The sequence below is a fragment of the Pseudopodoces humilis genome, chromosome 5 (assembly GCF_049639895.1).
Source record: "Pseudopodoces humilis isolate 2021_Gansu_Grassland_sample_001 chromosome 5, ASM4963989v1, whole genome shotgun sequence".
Taxonomy (NCBI): Eukaryota; Metazoa; Chordata; class Aves; order Passeriformes; family Paridae; genus Pseudopodoces; species Pseudopodoces humilis.
Window position 1 is genome coordinate 39230649 of NC_142204.1, and position 14923 is coordinate 39245571.

Genomic DNA, 14923 nt, shown 5'->3' on the forward strand with positions numbered 1-14923 from the left:
GACGATGCTAAGGAAGTTGAGGAATAAGTAACCTTACTATAGAGGTCAATTGAAAAAACTGCACACTTACAGCTTGTAAAGTTTTTCTAAAAAGCAACCACGCAATAAAGAATTCAAGGAAATTCATACACCACTAGTAATTGGGCTGGATGTAATAGTTGTGAAAATGAGGTGGGTTTTTTTTTTATTTACTTTTCTTTCAATTCCTTCAGTTTCAAATTTTGGGTTCTAACTGAACTGTTATCTAAGGGATAGGAAAGCTAATAATCCTATTTTTTCAAGTGATATTAAGCCATATGAAGCTGTAACTGGAGCTCAGCCCCAGTCAAAGACATGAACTAAGTACAATCACTTACTTGAAGATATCCCCAAAATCTGCTTGTATGAACTAGTTGTTCAGGTATGGAATGAAATAAACTGGCCCTCCCAGATGCTTTATCATTTTCAGAAAGGATCATGATTATGTAGCACTTCATAGACACCATGATTCTTGTTCAGACCCTGACATTTTGGTTGCACTGTATTCACTAAAATTTTCCTAATGCTTTTGCCTCCAAACATTTACCTCTCTGGAAAAGAGACTTCGTTAGAATCACCTTGAGAACGGCACTCCTAAATTAATCCAAACTATTTGCATGAGAAAAAAAAAAAAAAAAGATTCAAACACCAGATTGACAGATGAAACAAATTAACTAACTGGTTTATCTGCCTACAATTAGCAGTGGTGGGAAAAAAAGTCAAGAGAAAAAAATCCAATCTTTTTCTCAGAAAGGGGATACTAGCCCTGAGACAAAACAAGATAACAATGGTCAGACATTTGGAAAAACAGCACTAGTTCAGTCAGGGGACCAGTCAAGCTCAGAGGATTATGTCTTTCCAGAGATGTTTCCCATTTCTGATACTGGAGTAATCTCAGATGGCCAAACCATCCAGATTCCACTCTTTTGAATCTCCTAGTTTAGAATCTTCAGGTAAACAACTAATTAAGAGATAATGTATGCTGTTCTTAATATTCCCCAAATACTTGCATGTGAGAAATCCCAAATTTTTATCTCTCAACTCTTAGGAGGGTTCCCCACCTCCTGAAAAATTTCAGCTCATAAGCAGAACTCTGACAACATGGCCCAAAGCGGAAGTCTGTTCATTTTCACCAGCTTTTAGAGGCTTTAGAAATTAAAGCAATTCAGATAACCCTTACTCAACAGGATAAGTGTACCTCTTCTAAGAGGAATTAAAATACTCCAGAGCTGACTTCCACACATTTGTAAAAATTTATGAAAAACATTATTCAGAAATCAATTCTGAAAAGCTGATCAGGGTCTAATAAAGACTTCCATATTCAAAATTCCCGTAAGTACAGCTATTTCATTAGTAATGGAGACTCTTTAGAAGCAAATCAACTGTTCAGCAAACATAGCTAGAAGCAATTTTTATTTCTAGTTTTTACCTGCTTTTGATAGTTTCTGGTCTTGACAAACATGTATTTCATCAGATGAACAGCTAGTTCTTCTGGGCACTAATAGTGTAATTTTTCTTGGACAAAAATAGCTCTTCAATTATGTTCAAATATTTTAACTGATGTCAGACAATCTTCAGAGGATTTTCAAAAAGCTGAGTGGCAAAGCTTATTCAGTGACATGATATCATACTAACCACCTGAGAAACAGCCAGAAACCTGTGAACAAGCTACTGCAGCACAAACATGGCACCAAGGTTTCACCCGCCCCTTGAACAGCCCACAGGGACACTTACACAGAGAGAGCTTAACCAAGTTTTCCTCCTTCCACTGAGGGGAGCTACCTTGATTAATATTGCACACAGGGACCAATTCTGCAAAGCAGCTAACAGCATCTGACCTTGTGAGACTAGTTCCACTGTCTATAATTAGTATAACTGAATAAAATCTGGGTTTTTTTTCTTAAGTCAAAGTTAATTCCCAGCTAGATCTTAAATTTGAACATAAATTTAATGGATGTTGTAAGGGCAAACACTGCCTGTTTAAAGTCACTGGTATCTCAAGATGAAAGCTTCCTGACGCGAGAGACTAGCAATCATGTGCAACTTGCAGTAGATTCACACAAAATATAAAAAGCATTTTCAAAGCAAGTGATGTAATGAACATTCTTATGCTACTAAGAATATGCTATGCTTCAACACATACCGAGTTCAAGTTTCAACTTTGTGCAAAAATTCTAATGTGTCAATTCAAATGTGGAGGGAGTACCTTATAAAGCCCATGCTCTAGAATTTATTCAAGCTTCAAATGGAATTTGTAACATTTATCAGATATATTCTTGTTTTTTGTGTCTGTTTGCCACGATTTTGCTTTTTCTCCCTATTCCTGTCAAATAGTCACCATCCCCCACAAAAGTCGCTTGTGACTGTCCTACCAGTCAGACTTACAGTCAAAATTATGACCTCAGAATTTCTAAAGAAACTGAACTGCAAATAGTTTTTATGCTTGCAAAGAAAATCCAGGCAGGCAATAAATAGAAACAACACACAGATTTTAAAAAATACTACAAGTACATTAAATTCAGAGAATGCATAATTGCCACGTTTCACTATCTTGCTATGCATATGCTAGATATTCAACAGTAAAGCAAGTTCTGAGAACTGAGCCAGCAATTTGATGCTGTGAATTTGGCTCTATTGTCATTACAGAGAAGGATCAGTATTTAGCTTTGCAATTTTTCCAAGTTAATGAATTGCCATATCATAGTATACACAACACGCTTTACCTGATATGCATCCTTCTGATTAAAAGCAGATGCAAGTATTTGTTTGTCCCCATAACTGTTGCACTAAATTTTATCTTTCAAGCTACAAAACAAGGTAAAACCCAGCAGGACTACAAGTAAGGCATGGAAGTTTTCAGAGTTAAGATAGTTCTTTTATAAGTGCAGTTTGAAAGTTACTTTAAGCTTGCCAGCTGGCTTAAGATACTCTTTAGAAAACGGCATCTTAACTTCTCTTTCAGAAGCAAGACCTAGTCTCAAATTCCCTCAGCTATCTGCTTAATATCTGGCAATCCTAGCTCTACTCTGATTGTGACACTGGCTGCCGAACTAGTAAAGCCTTGTATCGGGTTTCCTTCTACAGACATAAGCCAGTGCTGCATTCAACTGCAATTCCAGGATCACTTTTTGTCTCTCCTGTTTATTTTTCTCCATAGCCTACACATCATACACACCCCTGGCAATGGCAGGGCTTGCATGCCAATGTATCATTACGTGTACTGTCTTCATTATAAGAAGTTTGGTTTGTTTAGATTACTAACACATCATCAAGGCATGGATATAAAGGTTTCCTTCATCATTACATGATGTTTTGTTATTAGCCATTTAAACCCAGCTAGCCTTCCACAGTACAACTTACAGTAATTCTATTACAAATCAGGTTGGTAGCCAGAGAGAAGTCTTACAAATTCCCATACGTCATTTTAATTAAGATTAGAAGTTTTATCTGTTGAAAAGAAAGACACTGATTCTATGCAAATTGAGACTACTCCCTACTAGCATTCATTAACAAGAATAAAATCAGTTCTTTCATGATAACTGAACCATACCAGCATAGTCCCAAGTAATTGTAACTCATGTCTGTTTTGACTCTCAATTGATACTTCCCTAATAGAAACAAGGTATTTGAACACAAACAACAAACCTGATTCAAAGTCACCCAAATTAAACCAAATTTCACCAATGGTTCTTTTGTTACAGCTTCAGACATCTGTCCTGAGGGTAACCTGAAAAAGGCATACACTGACACCCAGCAACAACCACTATTTTCTGCCACATGGTTTTGCTACTTGTGCAATGATGGAGGTGCAACCTTAATTGCTTCTTTTCACAACTAATTTCATTAGCTGAATACACTGATGAACATGAATTTCTAAAAGGTTTGACATGCTAAACTGAAGAGGGTGAGATTTGGGAAAAACATCCTGTTCTGTTTCTGCCAGCAAGGCAGTAGTACTTTGAACCTAGGGATGGTTGCTCCACAGACAATGTCCAACCCACAAGCAAACCTTCACTCGAAGATGACAACTGCAGATGTTGAACTTTAAATCTCTGCCCATATGGAGATGCACAGACAACTTGATTGTTCCTTAGGCAACTGATAAGTTGACACAAGCTTCAGAAGAGGGTATTTAAGAAAAACCCCAAACACAAAAAACCCTCAACCAATTAAAACTAAACCCTACAGAAAAAATCCCACCCACTAAAATGATTCCCCATGTCCCCCACCCCCCAAAAAAATCAACCAACAAAAAAAACCCAACCCAAAAAACAAAACAACAGCCCCCATGAAAAACAAATTCTAGCTAATATTTGCATGCAAAGCTGTGAACTGCCATAGCTCTGCATCTGCCCTGTCTGTGATGCACCTTAGGCCCCCTCAGGCTCATCTCATTTAATGGGTCACAAAGTTTCAAGAGGTAAAAAGATCTGTGAGTTAGGAACATAACCCCAAAGGTAAGCAATTCACACTTGCAAGCCTGAGCTCATGTCCTCTCCCAAGAGGACACCTACACAAAAAGCTGAATAATTTTAAACAAATGAATTTGAATCACACTCATCCCCATACCACTTTCATGCCACATGGACTAGATCTTTAGCACAGTTACAAAGTAATGAGGGTTAATCTTGTTTAATCAAGTCTCCACAAGATTCCATTTGAATCTTCTTAAGATCACTCTAGTTCATGTTTAGACCATAATTCTTGGTTCTTCTGTATCTTCAAAGCTTGCCATTTTCTGGAGAAACCTGTCATACCTCAAGACTCACTTTGCCAGAAGTCAAATTTCATTTGGTTTGCATAGCAATGCTTTGTTAGCTAGGTGGCTTCTGTGAGAAGCTGCCAGAAGCTTCCACCATGTCCAGTGCCAGGTGGGCATATTTAAGAAGGGGGTTGGAGGGGTCAACTGCTGGGGGAACAGCAGCAGCAGAGAAAAGAGTGAGAATATGCAAGAGCAACAGCTCTGCAGACACCAAAGTGAAGAAGGAGGGGGAGGAGGTGCTGCAGGTGCCAGTGCAGAGATTCCCCTGCAGCCCCTGGCAAGACAGGCTGTCCCACTGCACCCCATGGAAGTGCACAGTGGAGCAGAAATCCATTGACAGCCCATGAAGGACCCCAGACCAGAGCAGAAAAATGCCTGAAGGAGGCTGCAACACCATGGGAATGACATGCTGGAGCAGTTTGTTCCTGAAGGACTGTACCCCAGAAGGGACTGCCACTGGAGAGATTTTGAAGGACTACCTCCCATGGGAGAGATCTCACACTGAAGCAGAGCAAGAGTGTGTGGATTCCTCCTACTGAGGAAGAAGGAGCAGCTGAGACAACATATACATGCCACTGACAGTAGCCCCCATCCCCTACCACACTGTGCCTCTAATGGAGAGGTGGTAGAAAATGTAGGAGCAAAGTTATGCCTGGGAGGAAGGTGTTGCTAAGATTTGGGTTTATTTCTCATTATCCTACTCTGACATGATTTGCAACAAATTAAACTGATTTCCCCAAGCTGACTCTATTTTATCCCCATGACAACAACTGGCAAGTGGTCTTCCCTATCTTTACCTTGACCCACAAGGCTTGTGCTGTATTTTTTCTATCTGTAGAGAGTTGACCCTGGCAGAATTGCCAGGCACCCACCAAAGACTCTTTATCACTACCCTCCACCCTGGACAAGGGAGAGAAAATATAATCTTCTGAATAGAAGATTCATGAATTGAGGTAAGGACCACAAGAGATCATCCACCAAACCCAATCAGAGGCAAAACAGGCTGGAATTAGAGTTATTAACTGAATTTATAATTAACAAAATCAGAGCAGGATAATGAGACAAAGTAAGACCTTAAAACACCTTCCCCCCACCCCTCCCTCCTTACTAAGCTCTACCTCCTTCCCCAGCAGCACAGAAAGAAAGGAATACGGGTTATAGTCAGTTCATCGCAGGTTGTTTCTCCCATTGCTCAGGGAGAGGAGTCCTTCCCCAGGAAGACAGGTTACCATGAATTTCTCTGATGTGAGTCCATCTCACAAACAACAGTTCTCCATGAATGGCTGCAACATGAGTTCATCCCATGGACAACAGAACCCCTCACACTGCTGCAGCGTGTATCTCTCTTCCATAAGGTGTAGCCCTTCAAAGACAGGCTGCTCCAGCATTGGCCCCCCAGAGGATCACAAGTCTTACCAGGACACTTTTCCAGTGTGGGCTCCTTTCTCCACCAGTCTTTAAGACCCTGCCAGGAGCCTGCTTGAGCACAGACCTCCCACAGGTTCACAGTCTCCTCTCAGGAATCCACCTGCTCTGGGGTAGGTCTCCTCTATGGGCTACAGACGGATTTTGGTATCCTCATGGTCCTCCATGGGCTGCAGGGCCACAGGCTTCAAAGGAATCCCAGCTTTGGTACCTGAAGCACCTCCTGCCACTTCTTCTCTACCGACCTTGGTGTTTGTGGAGTTGTTCCTCTGACATGTTCCCACCCTGCTCTCCTCTGACTGCAATTATGACTGTGAAGTAACTTCTTTTTTTCCTTCTCCTTCCTAAATCTGTTATCACAGAAGCACTGCCACCATTTCTAGCTGGCCAAGCTTTGACTAGTGGCACACTCATCTTTGGAGCAACCAGGGACTGGCTCTGCCAGACATGGAAGAAGATTCTAGCAGCTTCTCACAGAAGGAACCATATAGCCTACATGCTACCAAACCTTGGCCATGCAAACCCAATACACTACTCCATACAGTTGAGGAGGGGGGTGTGATAGAGCAGCTTTGGTGGGCACCTGATGTCCACCCAGGGTCAACCCACAACAAATCAAACACATTGATAATGTAACAGAAGATGTCCAAAGGTTACTGAAATGTAAAATTGACTCTAGGGTTTTGGATGGGCAGGCCTTTCTAAAAAAATATCCACATATGTCTGTCTTCTAAGAGTTATCTATTATTTAGGCTACAACAATCACAGTCACCACAGCATTTGAGTGAGCATCACCACTGCATCCTTAATCTTTCACTGACGAGTTTTACTTTCAGCAAATTAAATACAAGCATCTCAAAACAATCTGTATTTTGGCCAAAGCCCAAGCAGAAGAATGACTTTTCAGTCCACCCTGATGTCCCAGTGAAGCAAGTTTTTCTTTCAGGAAACCAGTCTTTCATTACCACATTCCTTAAGGTGCCTGCAGTTTACCAACTCTGTCTAGGTTTTTGTGATCTGACTTCAACCTTCTGTAGCACGTCTGTGAACAACTCCTTATTTTCACTTCTACCATGGCAGATTCAGCACTCAGATCAGAAAAGAGGCTTCAGCTTTCCTCTACGAAACTTATAGCACCAAGTTTCACTTAAAGAGTAGTCTCACAATAAGATCAAGTAATGAAAGAGTTGCATTACCTATATATGCAAATATTTTGAAATTCACATATTTGTCTTTGAAAAATGTTTTTGCAAACTGCATCTTAAGATCTTGCCTCGGACTAGAAGCAGAACTAGTTAGCAAGATTGTACATTGTTCAAAATATTGGTTACTGCAGTTTAATTACGTTCAAACTAAAGTGCACTTAATGTTGCGCCTTCACTAGTTTCCTGGCTAAACCGAACCCAGATTTCTAGCAGAAAAGGAGGACTTCAGGAACTTTTTTGTTCTTCAAGCATAAAACCAGACAACCTACTAGATCTTTCTGTTCCAGGCTCCACATGAAATATTCTTATTTTCTCATTTTAATTTGTACTTACATTGATACAGCACTCTTCTTCTGAGATTACTCTTAAGAGTTTGACAAAGAGCAACACACAGATCAAAAGGATGCCAAACACAAGCACACACAGTGGCCTAAAGCACTTAATTGTAAAACCTCATTTTCAACACCTCAGTCTTCGCAGAATTTCAGCTACCACACTTCAGTTTTCTAAGCAAGATCTCTGGCTGAACCTCAATTTAGCTTTGGGCAATTCCTGAAACAAAAGGTTTAGGGAGATCAGGACAAAAACCAGAGGATCATTAAAAATATAAGCAAATATAAAAATTTAAGCTCCAATATGAAGAATGGTGAAAATGTAAAATAAAATAAAGACAACAATAAGCAGAGGTATACACAGCTATAATTCAGAAATGTGTGCTTCCCTCTCTAGTATTCAGATTTAAAAGCAAGTAAACTGTACACCAAAAGTAAGAATATTTGAAGAACAAGCATCCAGACAGAAAACTAGTTATGAATGCTTGCTTATTATAGTATTACCATTCCTCTCTATTCATCTCCAAACTTACTCAATGCCCACAGAGATAAAGTGCCAGGGTGTCTCTTATTTGGTGAAATCCTATCTAATCTGCTACTAAGTCAAAAAAGATATATCAGAAAAATGGAAGAGTAATATTCTCCAGCATGACAGCTATTCTTGCCTCTTCAGTGCTCCTCGATGCCATGGGACTACTACAGTCTCTTTGATTCCACCAAGTGACAATTTGATAACAATTTGGCATCAGTTTCTAGAATAACGACACATTCTGAAATAACTTCTCTTGGTAGAGATTGGATTTTTGAACATAACATTTCACAGCTTACAAAGAACACAAGTCCATGGCATCTTGAACTGCATAGTTGTTGATATAAATCTACCTTGGAAATAATTCTATGGATTGGTATTACATTAGTAAGAATTCTGAAAGCGAGTTCACACTTGCCACAAACTTATTTTTAATGCTCCTCATCATAAAAGCCATGAAAGCACATTGCATTTTCTGTATGCTTCCACCAATATAAATTACAGTAAATAACAAAAGGACCATTCCCTGAATGGGAATAAAGTCACCACACTCAAAGAATGCCTACTGCCCATCAAATCTCCATTTTAAACAAGTCAGAAGGGTCACAAAAAGACTGTATGATATATCGTTATTCACACTACCTAACTCCAGAAGTGCAAGAGTCAAGATTTTGCAAGCTGTATTAATTTATAAACTCTCTTAAACAAAAGAAAATCCTTCAGCTATATTTTATGCAAAAAGCAACCATATGAAGCCAAGTAGGCTATGTTTATGGGTCAACTTGTACATCAAGCTTTCAGAATGTTACCTGGTAGATAACTTCACAGTGAAAGATCACAGGAGGGTTACTGACCGCATCTTACAAACTCTGCAACAATCCCCTGCTTCACATTTACAAGATAAATAAAAGAGGTTCCTGTATGCTGTTGGGCTGCCCCCACACACACCTGGACACAGCCACATACAAAGAATGGCTTGAGTAGAAAGGGACCTAAAAGATGATGTAATTCCACCAGCCACAGACAGGGATCCCACCCCCTAGATCAGGTCGCTCAGGGCCCCATTCAGCCTGGCTTTGAACATTTCCAGCAATGAGGCATCCATAACTCAGTATCAACAGTAAATGTCACCTGATAAATAAATCAATCTAGTCCTAAACACTGTATTGCATAGAGTAAGATTTTTAGGTAACTTCCACTTCAACGGACATTACTTTGACTCCACATTCCTGTTTACCCTTCTGAAACAGTTTGCTACTTTCCACTAGTCTTGTAACAAATCACTTCTAGGAGAGGTATTAGACCAGATGTTATAGAAGTCTGATTAACTGCAAACAAGGATTGTACAGTTTCACAACTTAACTATCACTGGTTATATGGGTTCTGATGCAGTCCAACTACTGTTCAGCATGCTAGCTTCATCTCAAATAAAAAATACTGACCAGACATGAAACCTCAGAAAAAAAAATAAAAATCAAAGTAGCTGGTCTGACTCTGCAATTACCAAAACCACTTTCACTTCTGTAGTGCTGAAGTGCCACTCCTAGTTACAGGTCCTCCTTCTATCTCCTGTACCTCCCCTCTGAAACTCCACGTAGATAACTCACAAGTGTCTGCAGCTCATCCTTGACAGAGACGTGGTGGTACTGTTTTTTTTGCTTCCTCCTGATATACGAAGCATGCTTTTAAGAAACTTTTCTTCACTGCAGATATAAAAAAAAGTGAAGGCACAATTGGTTAGGTTTCAGAAACAGAGACTGTAAGTGGGAAAAATAGGACAAGACTTCAAAAGGTAAGACAACTAATGCAGAGAAACAAAAAGAAACAGTTGCAGGGACTGCCTGTGTTCACAAATTATTTCAGATTAACTGAAGACGAGGTTAGACAACATACGTTATCTGGGCAATAGTTAAGAAGTTAATTTAAGAAAAATCTAATTGCCATCTAATGTCACAAAAAGTTACAGAGTAAGCCATACTAATAGAAATGCTGAAGTACATATTTTCTTTTAATCCAGATTACCTCCTAAAACTAGGTGAAATAACCACTATAATTAAAGCAAGTAAGAGTCACTTCAGTGTCAACAAATCTTGATGCAAAGAAAACATTCTCCTGAGTTTCTATGAAAAAAAAAAATGAACTGCAGAGCCTTGCTTTGTCTTCAGTTATGAAAATAAACTGTTCTCCTCTTCCAGGTTCTCAATACTACTTCAATACAAAAATTTAATGATGTAAGGTTTCTCACAGCTCTACAATTAGGGTTACATTGAAAATTATTTCATGAATGAGTAACAGCGGCACACAATATCCTTTTTGCAGCAGACCTGGTCAAGTCATTCAGATTTAGGCCAGCTTCCTGTGTTGCAACAGCTGCAGGAATGATACCAAGTGATCTAAGAAAGCACAGATTTCCTGAAGAGAATTTCAAGCTGTGGAGAAACATGAGATGTTGCTTGTCTGCCACAGGATGCAAACACCAATCCATTTGAAGGGCTAGGCTGTCCTATTCCTGCACTATGGTCTAACCTTCCTCCCTTGGTCAGGAATGAACTAACCATGTGGACGTACTTGGCAGTCTCTTTTCATAGTTGCATAGCAGGGATTTACTTCAAATAACATCAAGTCCTTAGATTAATAACTATAGAGTTCTGACTGGGACAGTGTACAAGATATTGTCAAATGTGTCCTTTTCTTCCGGGTTCACCTCTAAAAAGTTTCTGTAGTTCTATAACTTATATTCCTCTAGGGTCTTATAGTGACTTTCCCTCTACTGCTTCAGTAGTAAAAATCACTATTAAAACACTGTTCTTGAAAAAGAAGCATCCTGAATAACTAGAGGGCCCCCAAATAATTTTATGTTTCAAAAGTTGCCTAACAGGCAGATTTCCAGCCTGGTGTTTACAGCCTTCCTCCCTTTTCCTTGCTGCTAGAAGAGAGCAACATGCACTATGTTAGAAGCTCACAACAGCATGCATGAGCAGGCACACATAAAAATAAAAAGCTTTTTCACTTTTAGTTGTCCAGTGTTGCTTTACACATTCCAAAGCTTGAGAGATGAGAGTTTCAAGCCATAACCTACTGCTGCTTTTGAAGGTAACCTCAACTGCTTCATGAAGAAAGTCTGTACCAGCAGACAAGGTCTTTGACTTTCTCCAAACAGCATTTGCCTACTACAAGTAAACTGCCATAACTTCACCAAAACATTACTTCTACTATGCCTGTCTCACCCAGTTGCCTCATGGATGACGAGCCTTAAGGAAAAAGCTATGCATTTAGATGCTCTAAGGTACTAAACATCTGCTACACTCAACTGTTAAACAATTTTGAAAACTCAGTCTACTTGAAAACAGGTCTATTAATGGCATCCAAGTACAAAAACACTTCTTTTTTTCTCCTCCTTTATGCAAGAAGAATAGACCATCTTAACCACATCTGAGCAGGAAAACAAAGTTTGCCTTGAAATATGAAGGTGTAGTTACTGTAGATGCTCCTTTCATCTCTCTGAACAAGGAGGCTGTCTAAAATATCCCTCTACCTGACCTAGATGCAACAGAACACAGCAGAAGCCTGCCCCAACTCAGCAGGGATTCAGCACACTGACACCACAGAGTGCATTTCGGTCTGCTTCTGGATGTTTGGAGGTAAAGCAGTGGCAGCATTCACAACCACAAGCTAAACACAGACTTGTGTCACACAGCTTATGCTGAGTGATCTGTTTTACTAAGAGCAATTTTGATTAAAACTCACAACTTGAGGCTACCCTGACAAACACTCTCAAATGTCAGCTAGGTATCTGAAAGCCATCTAAGCATTACTTAGAAAGCCCAATTCACGAAGGAGCCGCCTACCCTCTCAGCATACATGCAAGGACAAGAGTGCCTGTTTTTATCGGTAAGATATTCTTATCCTCAAGAGCACCTCTCTGTACCTAACCCTGAGCAGCCAGCAGAGCTCTGTGGATGACAGGATTGGCACAGTAGCAGTAACCATCAAGTACTCAAGCACTGCTGTGACTCTTGCACTTCCCACATCCCAGATGATAGGTGGACAACTGTTTATTTCAGTTCCTTGTCACATTTACTAACTGTGAGATCACAAGCTACAGTGTAGCCTTCAGCACACTTCCTTCCTCAGCCATAGAAGCAATTTCTTTCTCCTTTTGTAGGCCCTCACCTAGATTCCCATCTGTTTGCCTCTGCTCCAGAAAGGCTCTCAATTAAAAAGACAGTCAGTTTTACTCTGCAAAAACTGGCACAGCAGAAAAAGAACTGTCATGGCTCACTTCAGATTTATTTTTGATGAACTGTCCTACAGGAGAGCTTTGGAACAAAATAGCACAATTTTAATTCCACTCAGAAAACTTATGTGGTGTGCATATATAGTAATAGAAACACAGGTACAGACAGTAAGAAAACTATCTTTCCCCACCCCCATATAAAAGTTCTGGTTTTACTTTTTTTTTAAGGTCTTTCAACTCTGTTTTGCAGATTATTTCACCCCCAGGCAGACAGGTGCTCCAAGTGTGATCATCTTCACTGCAAAAAAGATACATGGCACTTATATTCTTATATTACTTATTATTTCTTATATTACTTATAGTGTAATTCCAAACTCAGTTACTTGGGCACAGATAATAATACAGTTTTACACTACAGCTCTAAGTTAAACCTGAAGTAGCTCATATCACTACAAGAAAACATCCCTGAAAACACACAGGTACCAAAGGAATAAAACATCCTATCTAATTAGCTAAACTTTACTTTTGCAAAGCCCTTAATGTGAATAGCACAAGTATCCCCCACTATTCACTTAGTTCATTTTTATCTAGAATGAAGTCTATAGGATAGATTTTAAGCGAGAGTAAAACAAGATGCAATGAATAATAAAAATTAAAATGCTCAACTCTACCAAGTTTGGTTGGGTTTTTTCCCTCCCAAAAGCTTGTGATTTTAATATAGAGGCATGACATCCAAAAGGCAACAACTTAAACAATGTTCAAAGTTTTCACAGAGATAAGAGACTCTTTCCAAAGAAAAATACACTTGTTTTTAATGAGTATTCTTAAAAGCAATGTGATTTCTTCATTGCCTTTTAATTATAATTCAAGGAAAGAAAGAGTGTTTCTTGTCTCCTTTTCTTATAACAGTAATTTCAACATACACTTCACTGTGAAAGAGTACTGAAAAGTCTTTGTCATACACTGTCTACACATCTCATCCTGGGGTAAGATGTGGCTGTTATATGTGGAAAATTACAATTACACTACTCAAAACATCTAAATGCAAGAACATATACACAACCTGTATGATTTTCAAGCTGGGCTTGAAACATCTAAACATCTAAATGCAAGAACATATACACAGCCTGTATGATTTTCAAGCTGAGCATCTCTGACATACCTTCTCTCTTAGAACTGTACTACCTCACTATTGCACCCCAAAGCAGTATAGAGAAAGGCTTTCCTTTCTTTTCGTTTTGTTTACCCTGAGCAGCAGAACCCATGACTTCAAGATGGAAACAGGAGTAAAAGCATGCTATTCTTTTTTCGCAGAAAACCTTGGTTTCTCATGTTCTTTTATAATCTAGAGCCCGATGCGAGAACAGTCAGATTTGGTTTTATTCTCCTCTCTGAAAACTTTGTTTTCCTTCCACCACTTCTTCACCAACGCACACAGATGGGTAAAAGGATATCAGGCTCATTAGAAGGGTTTGGCGCAGGAAGTGTCTGTCAAATTCTTCCATTTGCTTTGACACGGGTGATGGTGGGGTGTTTAGACGAAGCGAACATCCCTGTCATTTCCTCTTCATTTTAGGAGAAGCAGGAAGGGAACTCGCAGGCCACCGCGCTGTCTACTTGTCCCACTCGGTGGCCAGCCCAGGCACAACCCCGGCGGGCTGCCCCGGCCGGCCGCGCCCGGCCTGACCCCCCCGCCTCGCCCCCACGCACCGGCCGGAAAGAGCGAGCGGCTTCTCTCCCGCGGCCGGACTAGGTGGGGCTCGGCTCGGACTTCCCGCTGACAACGCCGGGGGCCCCCGGGCACCGGCCCCCTCCCCCCCCGCCGGGGGGCCGACCCGGGCGTCACCCGCCCCTCCCCGCGGCCGTCCGGGCCCCACGTCGCGGCCCCGACCCGCGGGGTTACAACTTTCCGCTTCCGCTCCAACTTCTGCTCCGGGGACCGCCGGGCGGGGGGCGGCGGGGAACGGCCGGGCCGGGCCCTGGGCCTGGCCGCGACGGCTGCCCCTCAGCGCCCCGCTCCCCCCACCCCCTCGGGGTCCCACCACGCCTGAGGCCGGACGAGGCGGCGGCTCCCGGTTCCACTTCCGCCATGTTCCAGGCTGGTGCCCCTTCCCTCAGAGCGCGCCGCTCCCCGCCGTGGCCGCCGCCACCCCCCTCTCGCCGCCGCCCCCACCCCACCCCGCCCCCCCTCGCCACCTGTACCAGAGACGCCGCTCCCCTCCCCGCCACAGCGGCGCGGCCCGGCCCGCGCTTCCCGCCACTACCCACCGGACAGCGCCTCCGCTCCCCGCCGACCGCGCGCCGCCGCCGCCTCGCCGGCCGATCCCGCTGCGCTGCGCCCGCTGCGCTCCGCTCGGCTCCGCTCGCCGCCTGTGCCGGGGCGCGGCTCGGGGCCGTCGCCGTGACGCCGCACGC

At 41.7% G+C, this 14923-nt stretch overlaps 1 protein-coding gene across 3 annotated transcripts in view; it reads right to left on the bottom strand.

Moving 5' to 3' along the window:
• RAP1B (RAP1B, member of RAS oncogene family) overlaps positions 1-14887 on the bottom strand; it is a 34956-nt gene extending 20069 nt beyond the window's left edge. For 2 of the 3 annotated variants that reach the window (XR_001331226.2, XM_005519339.3), the window contains exon 1: positions 14777-14887. The gene's annotated coding sequence lies outside the window, so the exon portion shown is untranslated. Of the gene's footprint in view, positions 1-9878; positions 9975-14776 lie in introns of all 3 variants that reach the window. The other variant, XM_014248905.2, reaches the window with a different exon arrangement.
• Positions 14888-14923: the final 36 nt, after the last annotated feature.